This window comes from Schistocerca nitens, chromosome 4 (genome assembly GCF_023898315.1).
Source record: "Schistocerca nitens isolate TAMUIC-IGC-003100 chromosome 4, iqSchNite1.1, whole genome shotgun sequence".
In the NCBI taxonomy this organism is placed as follows: Eukaryota; Metazoa; Arthropoda; class Insecta; order Orthoptera; family Acrididae; genus Schistocerca; species Schistocerca nitens.
The window spans coordinates 326975710-327001981 of NC_064617.1; positions in this window are offsets into that span (position 1 = coordinate 326975710).

Consider the following 26272-nt stretch of genomic DNA (forward strand, 5'->3'; position numbering starts at 1 on the left):
AATGACATCAAGTAATAATTCTGAGGTTACTATTAATATTAGTTGATAGCTCATTACTATGCAGCTTAAACAATGAGGATCCCGAAACATTTCCCCGGAGCTCATCTGGAGTTACTTCTACATCGATCAATAACTCTCCTTCCAAAACAACATGCTGCATCCTCTGTACCAAGAAATTGTCATGTGTGTTGCTAACTTCATTTGATATCTCATATGATAGAACTTTCATAAATGAGCATTGGTGTGGTACTGAATCAAATGTTTTTGAGAAGTCAAGAAATGTTGTATATAACTGACAGCCTTGATCCATGTCTTTCACAGTATCATGTGAGTTGGGTTTTATGTAGTTGCTGTTTCCAAAATCCATGCTTATTGGCTTGGAAGGGCTCATTCTGTTCCAGATACCTCACTATGTTTAAGCTCAGAATATGTTCTAAGATTCTACAACACTTGGTTGTCACAGATATTAAACAATAGAGTTGTGGATCGCTTCTGCTTGCCTTTCTTTCTAAAGGAATATTTAAAACTGGAGTTCAGTATTTCTGCCATCACTTTGTTACATTACAAACAGTCCCTGTGACTACCATGGGCATCTGCACACAAAATTTGGCAGCACCATGAACAAACCAGTACTTATCCCAATAAATTGACAGGTGCTTAATCTCTTCCAGTGATGATAGTGTGGCTATGGAAGACATGTACTAACTAGTTTTAGGGTATATCTGGGGGTGCCTCTAGTGGTCAATAGGAGAATTCAGTTATAAATTTGTGACCACCCTTGATACTGAGATTTGTCCAAACGATCTCGCATGTAGCATCAAATTTAATATCAGTAGATCTGAGTCTCTTGTCCACTACAACAGACACACCACCTCCATTTCTCATTAGCATATCCTATAGATATCCACTAAGCTTTCACTTAAAAATATCACTGCAGGCAATTTCAGGGTTTAGACAGCTTTCTCTGTCGAGTGTTCTCTAGGTGCCATTGTCTTATAGGAACATCTCAGCTCATTCAGCAGTTGATCACTAGGATTTAAATTGTCTCATCCATGGGGAACATTTATTTGGACCTTATACTAATACTTAGGAATCTACTACAACTGTTATTATGTGGGCTAGATGGAGAATCACCTAATCTTATAAAAAAAGACTTCTGTGCATCCCACATTCAGTCAGCTACCTGGGTAGCAGCTTCTGATGTGTAGTGGACCATTGACCCATTCATGGAGGCCCAGCAGTTCTCAGGCCTATGGTACAGTCTAGAAAGTCACAGCTTAGCTTTTTACAGAGTCTTAGACATCTCAGGTTGAAACCCTCAACTCAGCTCAGGACAAGGGGACCATAGTCAGTTCCAGAGGCTACGCTGCAAATCGTGAGTTTCATTGAAATTCCTTGAAAGAGGCTGCTTTTTTCAACCCTCTCAGCTAATTCCCTCAATGGTTGCTGGAACAGCCTCTTAATGTGATCAATGACCCCCCCACACACACACACACAGACATACATATACACATATGCCGAGTGCATGTGGTAATTCTACCTGAGAATTTTTGGATACTTAAACTGTTGTGTGTAATGTATCCTGTAGTGCACTGTGAAGTACAACTGTGTATTCTGTAAACTTTCACACCAATATCTTTTAAGAAAATCATTTGCCTCTTATTGTACTGTAAATACTTAAGTGATTAGTGAAATGCTTCAGATTTTTTTCTGTTCATTGACCTGTTTTTTCTATATTAGTGTTTTATGATCATGGCATAAAGTTAGCTCTTCTCTATACCACTGCCCTCATTTTGGTCTGTCTTAATTTCTGTAAATAACTTTAGCTAAATGGAAGGATAGTTCCTTTTCAAGTTAGTGGAATATCTCAACTCTGTTGTTGTCCACCTTAGGTTGTCTTCTGTCTGTTCCTACCAGGACGTGCTGTCATGCCATTACTCCTCAATTCCTCTCTGTTGCTGTAGATGTCTTATTGAGTTTGGCAATTTTACTTCCTGGTTGTGACGTGCTGAGGTTTATTTCCTGTGCATTTTGCCAAGTCTTAAGGACATCCTCCTTGTGTACGCCACATTGCTCCATTGTTTTGTTGATGTGGTCATTCCAAGACGTTGTGGTCTGTCATGTTTATGTCTGCTAGGTGATTTCCATTCAAAAATTTTCTTTGGCCAGCAATGAGCTTGCATTTTTGACAAATGCTCATCCACTTTAATGACTGTACTTCAGTTCTATATCTGTCTCGTTTGCTCACACTGTAGCTCTTACTTCACCACTATTTGCCATTAGTAAAAAAAAAAGGAATAAAAAAAACAGTCCTAAGTTGCAGAAAGCTGTTTATTGGCTCCAGAATTACACGTTTCACCTGAGTAGGGCGTCATCTGGTTATCTGGAAGTACAATAAAAAATGGACATATAACTAACTGGGTGTATATCTATCATGAACTGCTATACTCAAAAGCGAAAACCAAAAACATAAATATGTAAGACATGTAGAAAAATGTTATTATTACTACCAAAAAGCATTCATCAAATATGCCTAAAATAGCTGGTAAATGAATATGAAAAACACCATATGAGGTGATACAAAAACCATGAAGAATAAACTTACAGAGAAATACTTACAAAGTGTAATCAACAGTTTACCTAATGCAATGTGGGTCATCAGTCATAGCAGCATAGAAAAAAACCATGCTCAAAAATTGTAAATATGGCCCCAGAGCAAATTATTGAAGGCCGATCCACACTCGTAAAGAGAGTAACTAGTATTGATAGAATCAGAAGCAATTGATGGCACTAGTAAAGATAACCATCACAAGGTGGCGTCAAAAGCAGGTATAAAGCCATAAATGTAAATCATTATATATAGAGAGAAATTCTCATACGTGAGCTACAAACACATTGTATAGGAAATAAATTGTATGAATATTAAACAGAATCCTGTCCAATACCTGAGGCAGACGTTCAAGCATGTGAACGTTTTACAATGAAACAGCAAAGATTTAGAAACAGGAAGAATAAATGCGACAGAGGTGCATAATACAGTAAAAAGAATGGAGAAGCTGACAATCAATAAGAAGAAAAAGTAAAAAGAATTATACAGTACAACAACCAAACCTAAAATACGTAAGTGGGAGAGATTGTCAGAAGAAAAATTAAAATTTTTGCACAGAATGACTAAAACTAAAAGAGTGCCAAAAATTGTCAAGAGCCTACAACCAAAAACACAATCAGTTTATAATCCTAAAACTGGCATATACTTCTGCTGTCATGAAGAGGAACTTACAGTATAAAGTAAGACAAAACTGCTAACCTCAGCTTCACTACCTCTTTATTGTATTAGACACCTCTACCACATTCTTTCTTCCTGTTTCTAAATCCATTCTATTTCATTATAATAAATTCACATAGTGGAACCCCATGCCTCAGGTATTGCACAGGATTGTATAATAATATCACGTAGAAGAAGGTGTAATTAGACAAATGACAAACACTAACTTCACTTAACGAAGGTTTATTCAGCACTTGCACATAAAAGAGCGCGGAGCGAACTGTCTCTCGGCAGAACTCTTACAGTATATATACAGCTACAGAACATTCCTGTACAATGATACTTGACATTTGTGGAAACTTCTAGAATGTACTCGAACTGAATATGGAAAATAAAATTGTACACTGCAGGTGAGTTTTGAACTCATGACCCTCCAAACAACGTTCTAGTATCATAGCCACTACACCACACAGCTACTTAGCGTTTTTTGTGACATTGCTCCCTCCTTAAGAGAACATCATCTCAGTGTTACGTCGTCCTAGTCTGGGAACGAGCCATCGGTCCTGCATACTCCGACTCCTGATGACCGATTCTCGCCTTGGCGGTTATCTTCTTAGTACTTCTTTTGCCGCTACGCTCTTGCTGGAGCTTCGAATTTACCCTGGGTTGCAGGATCCTTATAGGGCTCATTCAAAGGACGTGGACTGTATCTCTGGTCTTTCTTCGTCTTGTGTCGGGGTCGAAATCTTCATCTTCATGGGTAACATCAGACAACCGTCTTACACTCTTATAAGGTCCAAAGCAGCGCCTGAGGAGCTTCTCAGAGAGGCCAACCTTCCAAACAGAAGTGAAGATCCAGACGAGGTCACCAGGCTGGTAGACAACAAGCCGGTGGCTCGCGTCATACATTCGGCGATCGTTTTCTTGACCCTTCAGCGTGGGGAGTCGAGCCAACTGCCGAGCTTCCTCAACTCTGGTTAACACCTGGCCGATGTAGCCGTCGTCCACGTCATCAGGATGTAACACAAACACAGTGTCCATCGTCATCATCGCCTCACGCCCATGCACCAGGAAAAATGGCGTAAATTCTGTGGTGTCTTGTTTGGCGGTGTTGTAGGCAAACGTTACGAAAGGTAGCACCTCATCCCAGTTGCTCTGCTCAACATTGGTGAAGATTGATAGCATGTCGGCCAAGGTCTTATTAAGGCGTTCAGTAAGCCTGTTAATTTGCGGATGGTAGGCAGTTGTCATGTGGTGAGTACTGTTGCACCGACGGTTCATCTCTGTCACAAGATTCCATTCAAAAACTTTCCCTCAATCCGTAATTAACGACCTCGGGGCACCGTGTTTTAATACAATGTCTTCCACGATGAATTTGACTACCTCAGATGCTTTGGCTGTTTTCACGGCTTTTGTAATGGCATAGCATGTCAGAAAATCAGTGCAAACAATAATCCTTTTATTGCCAGTAACAGACGTTGGAAATCGTCTGAGGAGGTCAATCCCAAAACACTGGAAAGGCGTTTCGGTTGGTGGAATTGGTATGAGTCAGCCAGGTGGTTTCTGAAGAACTGCCTTTCTCCTCTAGCACTCTCTTGACTGACACTCCTAAATAAAACTATCCAGAAAAATCTCCTGCAGATTCCATTGTATGTCTTAATAAATCTTAGATGTCCGGCCTCAGGTGTATCATGGAATTTCTGTAGAACATCTAAGCGCATGTGTTTAGGAATCACTGGTAGCCACCTCTTTCCAAACAGATCAAAGTTTTCCTTGCAAAGTAATCCATTAACTATCTTAAATTGTCCTTTAACATCCTCTGACTGATTTAAGGCAAGCATAATTTGAAATATCTTGGCGTTCTTCTTCTGCTCAGCAGAGAGATCCTGGAGTGCAGTGAGACAGTCACCATCTTCATCAAAGTCTTGATGGTCTTGCACAGGGTTTCATGAGAGACAGTCGGCATATTGGTGTTTTCTTCCACAGGCGAGTTATCCTGTTGTATCCTTAAGACCTGTCAACCAACAAAGTAAATGATGGTCTGTAACAACTGTGAATTGCCTTCCATAGAGATACTGTCGAAATTTGCACATGGTCCAGATCACAGCAAGACATTCTCTTTCTGTAGTTGAGTAGTTTCTCTCGGCTTTTGTAAGTGTCCTAAGTGTCTCTTTTCCATCCGAAATTTGCACCAGAACAGCGCCAATCCCATACCCACTGGCATCTGTGTGTAGTTCTGTAGGTGCTCTCTCATCATACAGACCAAGTACAGGGTCAGTCATCAGAGCTTTTCGCAGCATATCGAAAGAATCAGTTTGAGTACCATACCAGATAAATTGAGCATCAGTTTTTAACAACTCTTGGAGTGGCCTGGCTTTGATACAAAAGTCTTTGATAAAACGACGGTAATAAGAACATAATCCGAGGAAGCTTTTCACATCTCTGATACTTTTAGGAATAGGAAATTACGTTATAGATCTCATCTTTTCTGGGTCTGGCTGCACACCATTTACGCAAGGTGTCCAAGTATTTTTATTTCTTTTGCTCCAAAGAGACACTTAGTTTGATTACGTTTCAGTCCGCCTTGTTGGATACACTTAAGAACAGCCCTCAGTCTTTTTATATGTTCAAATGTCTCTGAGAACACTATAATGTCATCTAAATAACAAAGACACATCGTCCACTTCAGGTGCCTTAGAAGATTATCCATCATCCTGTCAAAAGTTGCTGGTGCATTACATAAACAAAACGGCATTACCTTAAACTCATGCAGGCCCTCAGGGGTGACGAATGTAGTTTTCTCAAAATCAGCCTCATCTACTTCGATTTGCCTGTATCCCATGTCCATGGTTGAGAAAAACTTAGCCCCCTTCAGACAATCTAGTGTATCGTCAATTCGTGGAAGAGGGTAAACGTCCTTTTTAGTTATCTCATTAAGCTTCCTGTAATCAACACAAAAGCGTCAACTGTCATCCTTCTTCCTGACGAGGACCATTGGTGACAAGGCAGAATGACTTCATCATTTTCTCTACCTCATCGCGAATTATTCGACGTTCCGCTGCTGACACACGGTATGCTCTCTGGCTTATTGGTTGATGGTCTCCAGTGCTAATCCGGTGCTTCACCGTCGATTTGTCTAATTTGCTCTTCACCTGTGGATTGAAGCATTCCGAGAACTCTTGAAGAATGGCAAGTTGCTTCTTCTGTTGTTCCTTAGTGAGATCTGGTGATAGTCGAGCTAGAAGATCTTGTCTCGTAGTGGTAGCGCTAATTTCACCTACAGACTCGGCATGGTAGGTTTCTATGACACTCAGCTGTTCTTCAATTAACGGCTCAGCATTTGCTCTGCAGATGCATCTTGGAAGGATCTTCGGTTCTCGGCGACAGTTAACTATCCACAATTCATCGAATCCATTCTTAAACGAGACGACAGGGGCTGGGATGGCCAAGTTCTTCTTCAGTAGTATGCTTCTCTTACATTCCACTACAAGATCCATGGGTTGATGCACAGCATGACACATGACAGTTACCTTTCTAGCGCTGACAGCAGGAATGATCACTTCAAGCAGCACACATAGTCTCCACACACTCAGATGTGCATTTTCCTGTCCACAGTATCTCATCTCGTCTAGTACGATCTTCGGGTGACCACAATCTATAATTGCCTGAGACGCTTTCAAAAAGTCCCATCCGAGAATTACTACACTCTTGTCAGACGATGAATTCTAAGGGCTGTGTATGGCCCCTTATACCCACACAAATGGTACATCTTCCTGTAGGTTTTACATATTTCCCATAAGCTACCTTCAGCAGAGATGTTTTGCTGTCAACGAATACGGTTTTCTGCAAATGGCGACGGTACTTCTCGGAAATGACTGAATATGATTCTCCAGAGTCCACAAGAGCTTGGGCTGGTCGGCCATCGATGAGGATATCGACGTAGTTTCCTATCATTTTTGTAGTGATCGACGGTGGAGGATTTTTCTCTTCGGCGGCCTCACCTCCAAGGAAGGTCGCACCCTTTAGTTTTCCAGGTTGCAGTGGCTAGGTGATCGGCTGGAGCTTCTAAACGCCAATGGAGACCTTGACAGGTGTGTTGGCGAGCGTCCTCTCCAGCGGCTAGCTTGCGGCGATGGTGACCTACGTCGCCCTACACCCACATCTTCTTGTTCATCTTCGTCGTTCGTCGTCCCGGAGTCGGCGTCAGCTAAGATCGGTCTGCTGTCGTCATCAGCTGGTGCGGGTGTCATCAAATATCCGCTGCCTTTTTCGACAATAGCGCATCACATGTCCCAGTCGTCCACAGTGGAAACATACAGAGCACAGAGTCAGAGAGGAAAGGAATACCTGGAAAACACTGACAAGAAGAAGGGATAGAATGATAGGACTTCTGTTAAGACGTCATTTATAGTTGTAGAAGGAGCTGTAGAGGGCAAAAACTGTAGAGCAAGACAGAGACTGGAATACATCCAACAAATAATTGAAGCTGTAGGTTTAAAATGCTACTCTGAAATGAAGAGATTGGCACAGGAGAGGAACTGATGGTGGCCCGCATCAAACCAATCAGAAGGCGGACGACCAAAACAAAAACAAAAAAACACCTGTTCCAATCAGTTATAAACTGGTGTAGCAATATTTATTGGCTGATTGTGGCACCCCTTAACCAATGAAGGCATAAAAGGGAGCCCTTCGTTTGGGAACGTAGTCAAGAAGCCACTTTTGATGCCCTGGAAAGAGCACTGAGTAATTCTCCTGTATTGGCAACTCCAGATTTTCAACAAACTTTTATGTTACAAATCGATGCTCTAATCCTGAGATTGCTGCAGTCATATTGCCAGATTACCTAGGGGACCGTAACTCAGTGGTGTACACTTCAAGAGTTCTGTCTCCCAGGAATCTCAAATACTCTTTACATGAACTTGATACTTTGGCCATTCCTTTTGGACCTGAAATTTTAATTCAGTTAGAAACTGATAACCAGGCCCTAAGCTGGGTGTTGGCTTGCCCCTCAAAACTGGGTGAATACGACACTGGGCAGTCTGAACCTCAGCCTTTCGCTTTTCTGTCGAGAGTACAAAGGGAAGCGAGAAGTAAATTTTTTGATGAGGAGGACTGGAAAAATGAGTCGTTATGGGAAGAAGAGGAGTTAGAGTTTATGTGTGCTCAGCTAACTGAGGTATCCCCTCTCCCCCAGAATCTTAGGGAAAATTATGATCAGGATTCCAGGGTTGCTGCCATTAAGGATAATTGTATCAGTGGCTAGACGTTCAAGGCTATTGTTTAAATAAAGGGATAGTATGCTGTTGTATCCAATATGACAGAGAAATCACGATTTACCTTCCCCAAGAACTGGTTCCTGTTGTATTTCATTATTTTCATTCATACTCTTCTGGTGGGAATTTGGGAATTCTTAAGGCTTTTATGAAAATTAAGCAACATCTCATGTGGCCCTGTTTAAATCTGGATGTAAGAAAATTGGTAGGTCACTGCCAACAATGTTAGGCATCTAAATCTAATCCCCATATCCATCATGTTCTAGTCCAGCATGGATGAGACGGGTACGGAGAAACTGTTTGTTGATTATGTGGGGACACACAGAAGGACCAAATGCTGTAACAGATGCAATTACCCCCTTTGTTTGGCTGGTTCCCAGCTGTGCAAGGGTAAATAGTGTGACTATTTCCCCTTTAAGCAAGATCTTTTCCTGTTTTGGCCCACATCATTATAGTTTAAGAAGTTTTTCTTTGGAAGTACCATAAATCACATCACTACCACCATCCCCAAGTACTCATTTGCTGAGCAGATGAAAAGGAATTGCAAATCAAACCTTATTATTTATCGTATTCAGATTCAAGGTAATTGGGATAGTTCTATCAAATGGCTCAACTTTGGCTTCAGTTTGGCTAACTATGAGTCTCACAAAACTACGCCAGTTAAATTTATGTTTGCATATATCTTAGATATCCTATTTCCAGCCTCTGGTCAATTAACGACCTTCTTGCAGAGGAGGTAGATGCAGGTACTATTAAGCAGAATTGGAATAGAGCTATCGACAATATCCACTCAGCACATCAGCAGGAGGTTCAGCAGTACAATCAAGGAAGATGGCCACTTGTGTTGCGATTGGAGGAGCAGGTTTTTATTAAGAAACTGTGGGTGCACAGCAGGAGAGATCAGAATGTTGCGAGGTGCCGGGGTGGAGAAGAGTTTGTACCTCTTTAATTCAGAGGACTTTTGCATGAGAACGAGACATGCATTCGACCCTCTCCTTATCTACCAGCTAATTAATTATGTGAACAACGGTAACAGAAGAAGATAATAGTGGACCCTGCTAGTTGGTAAAATAAGGAGTGCACACGGACAATAATTAAGTAAAAATCGTAATCTACTAAAAAAAAGGAGATCTTTATCATAATAAACAACAGGAAATGGGATTCCGCATATATCTATGGCCATGTGTATTAAATATTACAATGAGATTTGTTATACATCAGAACATAAATGCACATGATTGTCGAGACACACAGTAAGTTAAAGGATAGGGTATACTGCACTACTATGAGAACAAGAGTTGGCTTAAGGACAAGGGGCTCCTACTCTTTGTGATGCAATAGATGGACAATAATGACTGGAGGTCCTAATGAATCAAATATTAACCTTCCGACTATATAGCAGTATCGCAATTAGTAGTGAGAGCTCAAATGGGATCACCTGGAGAAACAAGCAAGGTGGACTTGTAGCAAAGTGAGCGCGCACGCTGCTGAGGGATTCAGTACAAAATTGATTAGGTCCTACAATGCCGGAGCCGCAAAATACTGTACCAGTACTGAAATCTGGAGCACGTTCTCGGAAGGCAGCGTCCTGATGATGTAGGCGCCGACTTCTGCCGTGCAGCAACTCTGTGTCAACCCCTGGCCTCAAAGGCTGTCCGAGAATTCTAAGTTCTTCCGAAAAAGAGCAAGCAAGTTGCAAGACCGTCCGACTCTGAAGAATATCAGATCCCGAAAATCCACTCTGTGATGCGATGCAAGGGCGAAGCCAGCATTGCTCGAAAAACCGCCAATCAGCATTCAGTGCTGATTCCAAAATTCGCCCACACTGTCTGGGAACATCATTCACGCCAATAGCGACCGTTCCCTCCAATTTGGAGCAGGGCTTTATGACGTCAACTAGCCTAAGTTTAAGTTGACCAATCATGTCTCTGCTATTCAGCTGAGGGCACTGAACTTGCTGTTTGACCGGCTAAGAAAACAACCTGCGTAGACCACTGGCCATCCGGCGGCAGACAGTCGCACCCAGCATGCACGGTCCACAAGTATTCTCAGAATCAAGAGGACAATGCCGCCAGTCGGTGCGAGGAGTCTTCGTTCTCGACGCACCGGAACAGTAAACACATAAACTGCGGCGACAGTCAGACGTCTCGCAGGTCGTTTCGCCCTGCATACAATAGGCGAAACTCGACAGACGTCAGTCGTTCCGCCAGGCGCTTAAGCCTATTGTATGAACGCCTCAGAATTCAGGGAAGTGCAGCCCCCAACCGGAAATGCCGTGTGCCGCGTCCTCCGATGCTTGCCTCGCACAGGCCACCCAGGGAAGTAAACCAACATGTATAGGAATCAAGTGAAAAGTATTTTTGAGCTCTCAGTACAACTACTCTCATTACAATAAACTTATTTGGTATGTTACTACCGTGCAATGACATAAGACATTAATAAAATTAATGAAAATGAGAGGCGACATGCAAAAGAGGGCATGGAACCTCTCAATGTCTCACTTGGGAATGTTCCCAAGTGTCAAAAAAACGATCTTGATGAAACTTAGTTAGTGTCTCGACGAGGTAAAATAGTGCAATAGGTATTTTTTTGTTTGTGCCCAATTTCACTTTTAAGGGGTATAACACACCTCAAAAGGTAATCTGGCATTTTAGGTTTAGAGGGAATACCTTTGAAACCATGACACACAAAAATGTTTTCATATAAACGTTGATGTGTAATTAATCTTCTTCAAAACTGTATTATCTGCTTTCATAATAATTTAAAATTTTTCAAAATGACCCACCACCATTAATTAATTTGGACAAAAATGAAATACTTTTGTTACAATATAAATTAAAGAAGGTTTCAAGCCACATACAACTTTGTGTAATAAATCTAGTTGCTGAAGTACCATTTTTAGAAAATAAGCTGCATGTAGTGCCCTGTTGGAGTATTTTCAACATATGTAACAAAAATATCTAAATGTTTTTACATTCATAGCTATTTTGTTTCTTAGTTTAACATGTCACACACATTCATTTTATTACTGAAAATAATGAGTAATTCATTATAATGATAGAAAATAATTACAGTAATAGGAGTCTATAAGGAAATGCTTAAAACATAACGTTTTATTACACCATACACATAAACGAACGAAATTTCTTCACATAATATACACAACGGAGAGGGCAATATAAAAAAAAATCAGCAGGATTTAAAAATGTCACATTTAATACTCTATCAAGCATATTTGAATACATTGGTAAGTCTTGGCGAAGAGAATTGATTATGTACTACTGACTGCAGCTTGATTGCATTCTTTCTTAAGTGGAGATTGACATCATAATCATTCAACAGAACTACATCTGTAGATCTTCTCATACAGTTCTTCCAACATTGAAAGCTGTATATGTTCTGCATCTGTACCTTTGACTTGGGAGCCCTTTAGAATTACCAGCTTTTTTTGTATGATGCTCCAAACGGTTCTTTTCACACTGACCAACCATCTTTCGAAACTAATGGTGAGTTTGGACCGAGAATTCGAGAATCTGTTTTTGAAGCCCCAAATGTCGTTGTGACAGCATAAAAATCTGGTAAAAAAACTGACGAGATAAAAAAGATATTTGAAAAATATTTTCCTTCCCAGTGAGCGAGAAATATCTGTATTATTATTAGATTCTTGCTGCAGTGAGTGTGAAAGAACCTCAAGAGCATCATACCTGAGGACAAAGAACTTATTCATCTGCTGATCTCACAGGGCTCAACAACACAGGTATGGTCACAGCATGTATACAGCTTTGGATGTTGGAAGAACTTTGTGAGAAGACTTTCAGATCTAGTTCTGTTGAATGATTATGATGTCAGTCTCCACCAGAAAAATGATATAATGAAGCTAAAGTCATTAGCACATAACCAATTCTCTTTGCCAAGGCTTACCAATGTACTGAAATACACCTGATACAGATCATTTTCTTTAGGGGATCACTTGTGACAGTGTTTTACATTGCCTTCTATGTTATGTGAAGAACTGCCATGATATAACATACAAAACAAATGAGAGTATTTAGGTATGTTAAAATACTCCAACAGCACATTGAGTAGAGGTTATTTTCTGAAAATGGTATTTCAGAAATGAGCTGTATTACACACGGATGTGGCATAAAAGCTTCTTTAATTCATGTTGTAACAAAAATAGTTCATTTTTCCAAATTAATTAATAGTTACAGGATATTTTGCAAAATTTCAAATTACTACAAAAGCTTAAAATACGGTTTTCAAGAACATTAATTACATATCAACCTTTATATGAAAAACATTTTTTAGATATCATCATTTTAAAGATATTTGCTCTAAATCTAAAATGCCAAAGTACCTCTCGAAAATGAAATTGGGCACAAACAAAAGGAATATGAAAGTTTCATCAGGATCATTTTTGACACTTGGGATTGTTCCCTTATCAGCCAAGTAGGTTCGTTTCAGACTGTTGAGATGCTCAGTCCCATTAATTCTGTAAAGCCTTTTAAGACAGGGAAGACACGCAGGGTTCATTTGAGCCGAATTAAAATTGGGTTTAAGTAGAGGTTTGCTCCTTGGTCAGGTGCAAATCCCCCCTACACCTTTATTTTAAGGCAGGGAGACTTGACCCATGCGATAGTGCACATCGATAGTCACTATGCTGCCGACCTTTGATGAGTGAGGTGTGTGACTTCACTGGCCATTGTTGGCGAAGGCAATTTAAATGGCTCCGCCAGCCTGGAAGATGGGACCTGCGACTGCATCGAGTATGACCAGTTTTCCTCAGGCCTGCTGGCTCGTCACAATGGGCAGGTGACTCTGTGGGGCCACGTGTCGCCATTGGATCAACATTAGAGTTAATATTTATGCTGCGTTTATTATGTGGAATTTTTTCTCAGAAGGGAGGCATCATTGTTATCTCTGATATATGTCTGTTACAGATGTGGAATGGGTACCGCTGAGAAAAACTGCATTGTGCTCAATTTGTGAACTTCAAACTTTCTATTTTGTCGGAGGTGGTTAGTGAGGCTGTTTTATAATGATTCGCCATGATAGACAGTTATAACCACTGTCACTGGCATAATCGTTGACCGAGCCTGAATATTGAGTTCCTAAGTGTGTAAAGGAAGAAACTGCAGTTGGGCTATTCTGATAGTACCGTTATTATCTGTACCGAGTTGATAATATTCTCTGGGTGGTTGGTTGATTTAAGAAAATGGTTCAAATGGCACTGAGCACTATGGGATTCAACTGCTGAGGTCATAAGTCCCCTAGAACTTAGAACTACTTAAACCTAACTAACCTAACTAACCTAAGGACAACACACACATCCATGCCCGAGGCAGGATTCGAACCTGCGACCGTAGCGGTCGCGCGGTTCCAGACCGTAGAGCCAGAACCGCTCGGCCACCAGCGGCCGGCGGTTGATTTAAGAGTTCTGTGTACTAGCTGGATGCATGTGCTTGCCCAGGTTCAATTTTTTTTTCAATTTAAGAGTGTTTGGTATTATAGAATTGAAGGCCATGGTTAACTGTCTGTTTTATTTGTTGTAGTACTGGTCAGTGTTATCTGGCTTTACAATTACAGTTGTTTTGAGGCCTTGGTGGCCAGTCATCGAAGTCCCAGTCAATTTGATGTTGGCAGAGCGAATAAGGTCATGAAAGGCTATTCGTTAGCACCCATGTATTTGACTGAAGGTTTTGGATTGTCTGTAACAAGGGAAAAGCAATTTATGGTGACTGAGTTCTGAACGTATTGACGTTTTATTTATTTGTTTTTTAATTTTCTGTTACTCCTTACTTAGTTATGGCATTTTACATACAACTTGTTGCAACTTGGTATTTCGCTGAGCTGTTTGGTATCTCTTGCATGTTTTCTTTCAAAAATTATGTTTCTATGTTTATGTATTATATTCATAACATAATTCCTTAATATAGTTAAGTCTCCTTCTGTACAAACTTCGGTAATTGTGCATTTAACTAAAGTTTGTAGTGCCTCGAGAATTTCGGTGTAAATGCTAGAGGATTTCGTATTTCGACCGTCTCGAACACGCGTTATTTTAAAGATGAGTGTGTGAAAGTGGAACTGTGTCTACTGCGCCACGATTTTGTGTGTGGAGGACTGGCGTGTATCGGGCAGGTAGTCGCAGCGCTCGCCTCAGAAGTTACACGCCCAGCACAAGGAGCAAACGCTCCGTACTCCGTGACGCTGCTACGTCAGTCATTATTGAGAACAGTTCAATGTTGTTAAAGAAAAGAAAAGACACTTACATATTCAGTTACTTTCGTGAGGTCCGGATGGTGTACTTGTTAGAGCTTTCTAGATTGTATTTGTTATAAAGTGTGTAAGAGTATCTGTCGGACCGGTAATTGTTGTGCTTACAAAAAAGGAATCATTTATATGGTGTCTTGTTTGTGGAAGTGAAAATGTAGTGAGATTGGTTTGAAAGTATCCGAGTGTACGGAGTTATACTACTGGCCATTAAAATTGCTACACCAAGAAGAAATGCAGATGATAAACGGGTATTCATTGGACAAATATATTATACTAGAACTGACATGTGATTACCTTTCCACGCAATTTGGGTGCATAGATCCTGAGAAATCAGTACCCAGAACAACCACCTCTGGCCGTAATAACGGCCTTGATACGCCTGGGCATTGAGTCAAACAGAGCTTGGATGGCGTTTACAGGCACAGCTGCCCATGCAGCTTCAACACGATACCACAGTTCATCAAGAGTAGTGACTGGCGTATTGTGACGAGCCAGTTGATCGGCCACCATTGACCAGACGTTTTCAGTTGGTGAGATATCTGGAGAATGTGCTGGCCAGGGCAGCAGTCGAACATTTTCTGTATCCAGAAAGACCCGTACAGGCCCTGCAACATCCGGTCGTGCATTATCCTGCGGAAATGTAGGGTTTCGCAGGGATCGAATGAAGGGTAGAGCCACGGGTCGTAGCACATCTGAAATGTAACGTTAATGGCAACAAGAGGTGACCGAGACGTGTAACCAATGGCACCCCATACCATCACGCCGGGTGATACGCCAGTATGGCGATGACGAATACACGTTTCCAATGTGCGTTCAGCGCAATGTCGCCAAACACGGATGCGACCATCATGATGCTATAAACAGAACCAGGATTCATCCGAAAAAATGACGTTTTGCCATTCGTGCACCCAGGTTAGTAGCTGAGTACACCATCGCAGGCGCTCCTGTTTGTGATGTAGCGTCAAGGGTAACCGCAGCCGTGGTCTCCGAGCTGATAGTCCACGGTGTTTCAAACGTCGTCGAACTGTACGTGCAGATGGTTGTTGTCTTGCAAACGTCGCCATCTGTTGACTTAGGGATCGAGATGTGGCTGCACGATCCGTTACAGCCATGTGGATAAGATGCCTATCATCTCGACTGCCCGTGATACAAGGCCGTTGGGATCCAGCACGGCGTTCCGTATTACCCTCCTGAACCCACCGATTCCATATTCTGGTAACAATCATTGGATCTCGACCAACGCGAGCAGCAATGTCGCGATACAATAAACCGCAATCGCGATAGGCTACAATTCGACCTTTATCAGAGTCGGAAATGTGATGGTACGCATTTCTCCTCCTTACACGAGGCATCACTACAAACTTCCACCAGACGACGCCGGTCAGCTGCTGTTTGTGTATGAGAAATCGGTTGGAAACTTTCCCCATGTGAGCACGTTGTAGGTGTCGCCACCGCCGCCAACCTTGTGTGAATGTTCTGAAAAGCTAATCATTTGCATATCACAGCGTCTTCTTCCTGTCGGTTAAATTTCACGTCTGTAGCACGTCATCTTCGTGGTGTAGCAATTTTAATGGCCAGTAGTGTATTTCAAGAGTATAAAAAATTCCTCCAAAACAGCATCTTATCTTCGGAGAAGAATTTGGGAGATAATCGCAGCCGGCTATCCTGAAAAGAAGATCGGCGAAACAACACCACGTAAGCTCAATAATAAAGTGTGAGTGTGAGTCTGGCACACCAGCACCACACTGCTTCCCTCTAGTCGCCGGAAACCGCCAGAAGTTGTCTTCTTAGGTAATGTTTTTTTTTTTTATCTTAAATACCATTCCTTGTGTAATTGTTATTAGAACTGCCCTGCTTTCTTGTTTATTCGATAACCTTCATCGTAATAAGTCTTTTTTTTTAATTTTCGTGAGTGTCCTAAGTTTATTTAGATATTGATTTTTTATTAAATTTTTCGCAAGTATGTTAAAACAATTATAAATAAAATTTTATGGTGTGTTCCTGGCGAATAACTTTATTTCTTGCAGTTTCCACACCAATCGCCCCCCCCCCCCCCAAGCCTCCCATTGTTACTCACCTACTGACCCCCTCATAATATAATTCGAATTATGCAAGGTTTGTCATCTGAGATTGCTCTCTGTGGTGGGCTTACCACGAAATGCAGACAGCAGCAGTGATTAGTCAGAAAGAAAATGAGTAAGAATTTTCGAACCACCACTCTATATTATTTAAAAATAATATTCATTGTTTTTATACTTATGATTTTGGTACCGTTTCTTGCAATGGACCAGTTATACGGTACTACTGGAAATTCTGGACTAGGATATGAAGGTCTTGGAGTTACTAATGTCTGTGCCACCACAGCAAACTATAGGCGCTCTTCCAGGTTTATCTGAGTATTGTCTACTGACACAGCAGCACCAGCTGTCAGAACCACTGTAACCCACCGACACTCAGTTAAATGGTTCTAGAGTATTGCTATTCCTCAATATCAATAATTTAACTATTAGCAGAGCTGATTATGTGAATGTAGATCTGACGCCTGATAGTGACTCTGACGTGTTATTTGAATTGGAGAATGTCCAACAGCTTGGTACTAGAGTACAATACACGTGTTACAAGTGGGACAACCTGTGCACTATGAGGGACTATGTTGAGAGGAAGACGATGACTGAATATGACCCATCGCGTATTCCAATTAATGTCTATATGTTTGGAAGAAATGTATCCACAGTCGATACTTATAGAGAAGCACTGCCGGAAATAACTACAAGAGACACATGCATTTAGAATAAACACTCGTTGTTGTCAGTTTGCATGAACTATAGTGCCTAATAGCAATCACGCCTTACAGATTATGTCGCTGGCATACGTCAGAGCCGCATATTATGAATTTATATGCTGTTTACGCAATTGTAATGTAGATATGAGGCTACTGGAACAACGTAGAAATGCCTTGTATCTATCCAGTGCCAAAGGCTACAACAGCTCACTCCCACAAGTAGGGTATCTGTAGAAGCAGAATATACAGACAGACCAACCAAGTATGCAGTTGCTCCTATAAGGTTGAATGTGACCCTGGCCGAATTTAAGGCCAGTGAAAACCAATTATTTGCGAAATATTGCAGAACAGAATCGAGAATGAGACAATGTTCATATGAATATAAAAAAAAATTTTCCATAGCATTGTTCTCGTTTCACCCTGTACCCGTCCCATTGATTCAAAAATCTTATAACTCGCCACAGTTATCATAGTTTGTATAAATGAGAAACACATGAAAACAATTATCACGCGAACTGTCGCTGCTGCTGGGTCGCGCTGACTAGGCTGTATTTTCAGTACTTCAATGGCGATTATATTTGCCTCTACAAGTGCACGTCTTTTGTTACAATTCCGGCTCCACGGGTGGTTGAAACATGCTCCGCAAAGAACACGCACACACACACAAGCACTGAGTGATGTTGGTGTAGAAAAACAGGCATTCCTGCTGTATAGACATGGAAGAACAGATGGTGGAGGAATTTTTGCACAGGTCACTTACTCCTTGTGGAGTAACATAGTGCGTGTCTACCGAAAGAGTTGCCGTTCTTAATAGCTCAGTTCTGAATAAAGTGACTGAATAAATAAATACTGAATAAATAAGGGCACTCATTTGCTGCAAGAATTATTACCTTTGTGTATTCTCCAGGTGCGATTCTTACGCTTGCTACAACGAATACTGTACCAACAGACGTCATCTCACATCGTGGTTCAAATGGCTCTGAGCACTATGGGACTCAACATCTTAGGTCATAAGTCCCCTAGAACTTAGAACTACTTAAACCTAACTAACCTAAGGACATCACACACACCCATGCCCGAGGCAGGATTCGAACCTGCGACCGTAGCAGTCCCGCGGTTCCGGACTGCAGCGCCAGAACCGCTAGACCACCGCGGCCGGCTTTCACATCGTGTAGAGAGTGTAGTCTTACACTTTTAGAACGAGTACTGTGACAACAACACGGCAATAGCGGATATACTACTAAAATCAATGAAATCTCCATCTAAATAAGTGCAAACTCACTCTCATGGTATGAACTTATGCTTACTACAGTGAATATTGAATTGAGAACGTTAAATCTTACATCAAATACACTCCTGGAAATGGAAAAAAGAACACATTGACACCGGTGTGTCAGACCCACCATACTTGCTCCGGACATTGAGTCAAACAGAGCTTGGATGGCGTGTTCAGGTACAGCTGCCCATGCAGCTTCAACACGATACCACAGTTCCTCAAGAGTAGTCACTGGCGTATTGTGACGAGCCAGTTGCTCAGCCACCATTGACCAGACGCTTTCAATTGGTGAGAGATCTGGAGAATGTGCTGGCCGGGGCAGCAGTCGAACATTTTCTGTATCCAGACAGGCCCGTACAGGACCTGCAACATGCGGTCGTGCATTATCCTGCGGAAATGTAGGGTTTCGCAGGGATCGAATGAAGGGTAGAGCCACGGGTCGTAACACATCTGAAATGTAACGTCCACTGTTCAAAGTGCCGTCAATGCGAACAAGAGGTGACCGAGACGTGTAACCAATGGCACCCCATACCATCACGCCGGGTGATACGCCAGTGTGGCAATGACGAATACACGCTTCCAGTGTGCGTTCACCGCGATGTCGCCAAACACGGATGCGACCATCGTGATGCTGTAAACAGAACATGGATTCATCCGAAAAAATGACGTTTTGCCATTCGTGCACCCAGGTTCGTCACTGAGTACACCATCGCAGGCGCTCCTGTCTGTGATGCAGCGTCAAGGGTAGCCACAGCCATGGTCTCCAAGCTGATAGTCCATGTTGCTGCAAACGTCGTCGAACTGTTCGTGCAGATGGTTGTTGTCTTGCAAACGTCCCCATCTGTTGACTCACTGATCGTGATGTGGCTGCACGATCCGTTCCATGCGGATAAGATGCCTGTCATCTCGACTGCTAGTGATACGAGGCCGTTGGGATCCAGCACGGCGTTCCGTATAACCCACCTGAACCCACCGGTTCCATATTCTGCTAACAGTCATTGGATCTCGACCAACGCGAGCAGCAATGTCGCGATACGATAAACCGCAATCGCGATAGGCTACAATCCGACCTTTATCAAAGTCGGAAACGTGATGGTAGGCGTTTCTCCTCCTTACAAGAGGCATCACAACAACGTTTCACCAGGCAACGCCGGTCAGCTGCTGTTTGTGTATGAGAAATCGGTAGGAAACTTCCCTCATGTGAGCACGCAGTAGGAGTCGCCACCTGCGCCAACCTTGTGTGAATGTTATGAAAAGCTAATCATTTGCCTTTCACAGCATCTTCTTCCTGTTGGTTAAATTTTACGTCTGTAGCCCGTCATCTTCGTGGTGTAGCAATTTTAATGGCCAGTTGCGTACATGAGCACTGTTTCGGTGCTCTAGTGTTGGTCATTGTGCCTCCATATCTTTGGCGACTGCGTCTTTCATTTTTATGACTTACAGGTTGAATTCCCAGGACTCACACCCATAGAGCACGGATAGTATGCACCATCCGTTGTTAGTTTCACCTGTAGAGGAATGGAATAATTTTCGTACACACAGGCATCATGTAAGTACCATCACCTTTGTCGCATTTTACTCAATTCTACGTATTTTCCATCAATTTTATTAATATTATCAGGTTATCCACAATTTCAACTCATTTTACGCAACTACTTGAGTTCCAAATCACTGCTCTTGATGACTTGTCATGTCAAAAAAACGTCTCATCGCGTCGATCCCGTGATGCCCTCAGCCAACGATATTGCAGCATAGTTCTCAATTTCTGTATCATTGCCAAACCACTTCTCCATTACCAACGTGTGTGGGAAGTTGACTGAAAGAATACAACAACCGACAGTATCCCTCAGGCAAACTGCTAAACGTCGAAACTTTCTGTACGTGTGTGATGCTACAGATGCGTGTGTACCGGATATTCAGACTACATCCTTAACGTGCTTATGCTTGCAAACCTGTTGCGGCGACTTCAGTGGGTTTCTTGGAAGGATCCGGCACTTAAATGTCACTCAGGACGCCTGATTGAGCGTCCTGACCTCTAAATCTTTGGATACATTCAAGGTTACTACAACACCCTGCGTCTTTCAGGATTTATTCATTTCTCTGGCTCACAATGCTTAACCGCATGTGGGAGGGCTTTTGGTACGACAGCAGTCATGGTCTGATATTAGGTAGTACTGCAAATACTTAGGAAGCTATGGAAGTTTCGTCTTCATACCACGTCTCTATGATGCAGCCTCCTTCTGCTGATAAGATGTAGTCTTGTATCATCAGTCCATCTCCCCCCAGAACACGCAATTGTATTGATTTCGCTCAGTACTGCAACATGTGGCAAGTTTCCATTACTGTTTACTGTAAATGCTAATATACAGACTGTCGTAAGCAGATTTCCCATGCACGATGTTTAAGGCCGCGCGTAAACCTTGCTCGTACATCTGCAATTGTCACTTCCTTTTCCAATTACACCTGTCTTCGCTATATACCCCAGCTCTCTTTTCATGACTTAGATACCGTGTAGATCCAGTTTTCTTTTTCGTACACATAGCGCATTAACTCTACTTCGAGGAGTAATGTCCTTAATAAGGAATAGTTTAAGTCATATCGAAACATTAGTTCGTCTCTTCAATATTGTTTGCGAGAAGCAGCTCTAATTCGCTAACATATACACTACTGGCCATTAAAATTGCTACACGACGTAACTGACGAGCTACACACGCGAAATTTAACTGACAGGAAGAAGATGCTGTGATATACAAAAGATTAAGTTTTCAGAGCATTCACACAAGGTTGGCGCCCGCCGGTGGCGACACCTACATCGTGCTGACATGAGGAAAGTTTCCAACCGATTTCTCATACGCAAACATCAGTTGACCGGCGTTGCCTGGTGAAACGTTGGTGTGATGCCTCGTGTAAGGAGGAGAAATGCGTACCATCACGTTTCCGACTTTGATAAAGGTCGGGTTATAACCTATCGCGATTGCGGTTTACCGTATCGCGACATTGCTGCTCGTGTTGGTCGAGATGCAATGACTGTTGGCAGAATATGGAATCGGTGGGTTCAGGAGGGTAATACAGAACCCCACGCTGAATCCCAACGGCCTCGTATCACTAGCAGTCGAGACGACAGGCATCTTATCCGCATGGCTGTAACGCATCGTGCAGCCACGTCTCGATCCATGAGTCAACAGACGGGGACGTTTGCAAGACAACAACCATCTGCACGAACAGTACGACAACGTTTGAAACACCGTGGACTATCAGCTCAGAGACCACGCCTGCGGTTACTCTTGACGCTGCATCACAGACAGGAGCGCCTGCGATAGTGTACTCAACGACGAACCTGGCTGCACGAATGGCAAAACGTCATTTCAAAACGTCATTTTTTCCGATGAATCCAGGTTCTGTATACAGCACCATGATGGTCGCATCCGTGTTTGGTGATATCGCAGTAAACGCATATTGGAAGCGTGTATTATTGGAAGCGTGTATTCGTCATCGCCATTCTGGAGTATCACTCGGCGTGATGTTATGGGGTGCCATTGATTACACGTCTCGGTCACCTCTTGCTCGCATTGACGGCACTTTGAACAGTGTATGTTACATCTCAGATGTGTTACGACCCGTGACTCTACTCTTCATTCGATCCCTGCGAAACTCTACATTTCCGCAGGATAATGCACGACCGCATGTTGCAGGTCCTGTACGGGCCTTTCTGGATACAGAAAATGTTCGACTGCTGCCCCGGCCAGCACATTCTCCAGATCTCTCACCAATTGAAAACGTCTGGTCAATGGTGGCTGAGCAACTGGCTCGTCACAATACGCCAGTCACTACTCTTGATGAACTGTGGTATCGTGTTGAAGCTGCATGGGCAGCTGTACCTGAACACGCCATCCAAGCTCTGTTTGACTCAATGCCCAGGCGTATCAAGGCCGTTCTTACGGCCAGAGGTGGTTGTTCTGGGTACTGATTTTTCAGATTCTATGCACCCATATTGCGTGAATATGTAATCACATGTCAGTCCTAGTATAATATATTTGTCTAATGAATACCCATTTATCATCTGCATTTCTTCTTGGTGTAGCAATTTTAATGGCCAGTAGTGTATATTCGAAGGTATGGCGGAGAATACTGTCCCGGATTGGGGGAAATACGTTTCGCCTGCTTCAGTATAACGCTTCTGTGTAATACTATATCGTCTTTGTGGTGTCGATGTTACGAATCCCTACGTAGTTTAGAGGTGGATAATTTAAACTGAATGCAGACAGAGCACAATCTATCAGCTTATCTCGGCTTTGGTGTCTGAGAGGTTGAAGCTGTATCAAAACGCTCCCAAACCGCATCAAAATGTGTATCAAACTACATTCACACCGCAATTAACTGTTTCTGAAACTACAAATTCATCATCACAACTCTTAGTTCCTCCACCACCACAAGAACCCCCCATACTAACTTGGCTTTTCCCCAGTACGGGTCATAAAACTTTCACACAGGTTCTGATTTATCTATGGAAATGACTTTTATCACAGACCCATACATGGAGCACAGTATATAAAAGCCCAAGCAATTATTCTATGAAGTGACTTATTTCCTGTACACTCTAAGTATAAATACAGATATCCAGCAAAGATATTTACAAAATTTTGCTGAATTTGTCACGTTTTTTTCATACTGTCGATATTTATCCGTATGTATGTACACATATTGCTTACCAGAGGTGGCCTGCTACTTCTGTTTACACCATCCAACTCTGCTACATAACCCCGAATCCAGTCACAGTATCTACTAACTGTCGCAGAAACACACACGCGTGTAAATGGGTTGCTGCTGTGACGTAAGGTGGTGACGTCATTCTGTCGTAAACACACACGTAGCAGAACAGTTACGCTGTTTCGTGTGTCGGGCCCCAAGCTGACGCCTCTCTCCCTCACTCCGTCGTCGGCTGCAGGTGAGTATCGAGACTGAGATTCCTTTAACGAATTTTAAAGCAATATTTTATCTGCATATTGTAAAAATAACCCGAAAAGATTTTGGTCGTACGTAAAATATATGAACGCTACAAATAATTCAATACCTTCTCTTGCTGACAGTACGGGTCATGCGCCGAGCGAGGTGGCGCAGTGGTTAGCACACTGGACTTGCATTCGGGAGGACGACGGTTCAATCCCGTCTCCAGCCATCCTGATTTCGGTTTTCCGTGATTTCCCTAAATCGTTGCAGGCAAATGCCGGGATGGTTCCTTTGAAAGGGCATGGACGATTTCCTTCCCAATCCTTCCCTAACGCGAGCTTGCGCTCCGTCTCTAATGACCTCGTTGTCGACGGGACGTTAAACACTAACCACCACCACGTCCACCACCACCACCACGGGTCAAGCAACTGATGATGATAAACAGAAGGCCGAAATTCTAAACCTAGCTTTCAAAAACTCGTTTACGATAGAGGACTACAGCACCATTCCCCCTTTCAATTATCGAACAAACGAAAGGTTGCCTGACATAGTGTTTAGCGTATCTGGGATTGTAAAACAGTTAAGATCCTTAGACGCCAGAAAGGCATCTGGCCCAGGTGGTATCCCAGTAAGATTTTATGTTGACTATGCTACAAATATAGCACCATTCTTATCCGCCATCTGTCAGAGATCATTGGAACGGCGGAAAGTTCCACGGGACTGGAAGAAGGCCCAGGTCATAGCAATCTACAAAAAGGGTAGAAAATCGGATGCACATAATTACCGGCCGATTTCACTGACATCGATTTGTTGTAGAACCATGGAACATATTTTGTGTGCAGACATAATGACCTTTCTAGACCCTGAGAAGCTCATCTACAGAAACCAGCACGGTTTTAGGAAACAGAGATCATGCGAGACACATCTGGCCCTCTTTGTGCATGATATACAACAGGCTCTAGATACCGGCTCCCAGGTTGATGCCATATTTCTCGACTTTCGAAAGGCGTTCGACTCAGTTCCGCACTGTCGCTTGCTACAAAAAGTGCGCGCTTACGGTCTATCCAATGACATATGCGACTGGATAGAAAGTTTTCTAACAGACAGGGAGCAGAATGTCGTCCTGAACGGGGTAACTTCAACAGAAACAAGAGTAACTTCAGGTGTGCCCCAGGGCAGCGTAATAGGTCCTCTGCTTTTTACAATTTACATAAACGATCTGGTTGTTGGTACTGACAGTGGCCTTAGACTGTTTGCCGATGATGCTGTAGTCTACAGGAAAGAAGTATCACACGAAAGTTGTGAACAAATCAATGAGGATTTGCAGAAAATAAATGCGTGGTGTAATGACTGGCAGTTACCTCTGAATATTAGTAGGTGTAACCTACTGCGTATAACAAGGCGAAAATCCCCATTGATGTATGAGTACAAAATGAATGATCAGTCTTTGGAAGCGGTAACATCACTCAAGTATCTGGGTGTGACTATTCGAAATGATCTCAAATGGAATGATCAGATTACACAAGTAACGGGTAAGGCGAACTCTAGATTGCGGTTTATTGGTAGAATCCTGAAGCAATGCAGTCCTCCAACAAAGGAAATAGCTTACAGTACGTTAGCTTGTCAAGTCTTGGAGTACTGTTCGTCTCTATGGGACCCTTACCAGTTGGGTCTGATTCAAGAGATTGAGAAGGTCCAAAGAAGAGCGGCAAGATTCGTGACTGGTACATTTAGTCATTGCGAAAGCGTTACAAATCTCATAGAAAGTTGGAAGTGAGACACACTTGCAGATAGACGGCGCGCTAAACAGAAGGGGCTGCTCACTAAATTCCGAAATCCAATCTTCACCGAGGATGTAGAGCATATATTATTACCACCAACTTTCAAATCGCGTAATGATCAAAGACAAGGGAAATTAGAGCTCGTACTGAGGCGTTCAGACAGTCGTTTTTCCCTCGTGCGATCCGCGAGTGGAACAGAGGGGGGGAAATATGACTTTGGCGCGAATTCAAAAATGGTTCAAATGGCTCTGAGCACTATGGGACTCAACATCTTAGGTCATAAGTCCCCTAGAACTTAGAACTACTTAAACCTAACTAACCTAAGGACATCACACACACCCATGCCCGAGGCGGGATTCGAACCCGCGACCGTAGCAGTCCCACGGCTCCGGACTGCAGCGCCAGAACCGCTAGACCACCGCGGCCGGCGAGGCGCGAATTGTTCCCTCCGCCACACACCGCTTGGTGGCTAGCTGAGCATATATGTAGATCTAGATGTAGATTCGAAAGGTGGAGCTGCTAACATTATGCATTCTGAAATATTTATTTGGGCGGATCGACCCACGTATACTCTGGGGTAATGGTTAGGTTGGATCTATCTGTATGATAATTTGTGGATAGCGTTTAGTATGCATCCACCCCATGCATGACTCAAGGTATTGCCCGACAGGTGGA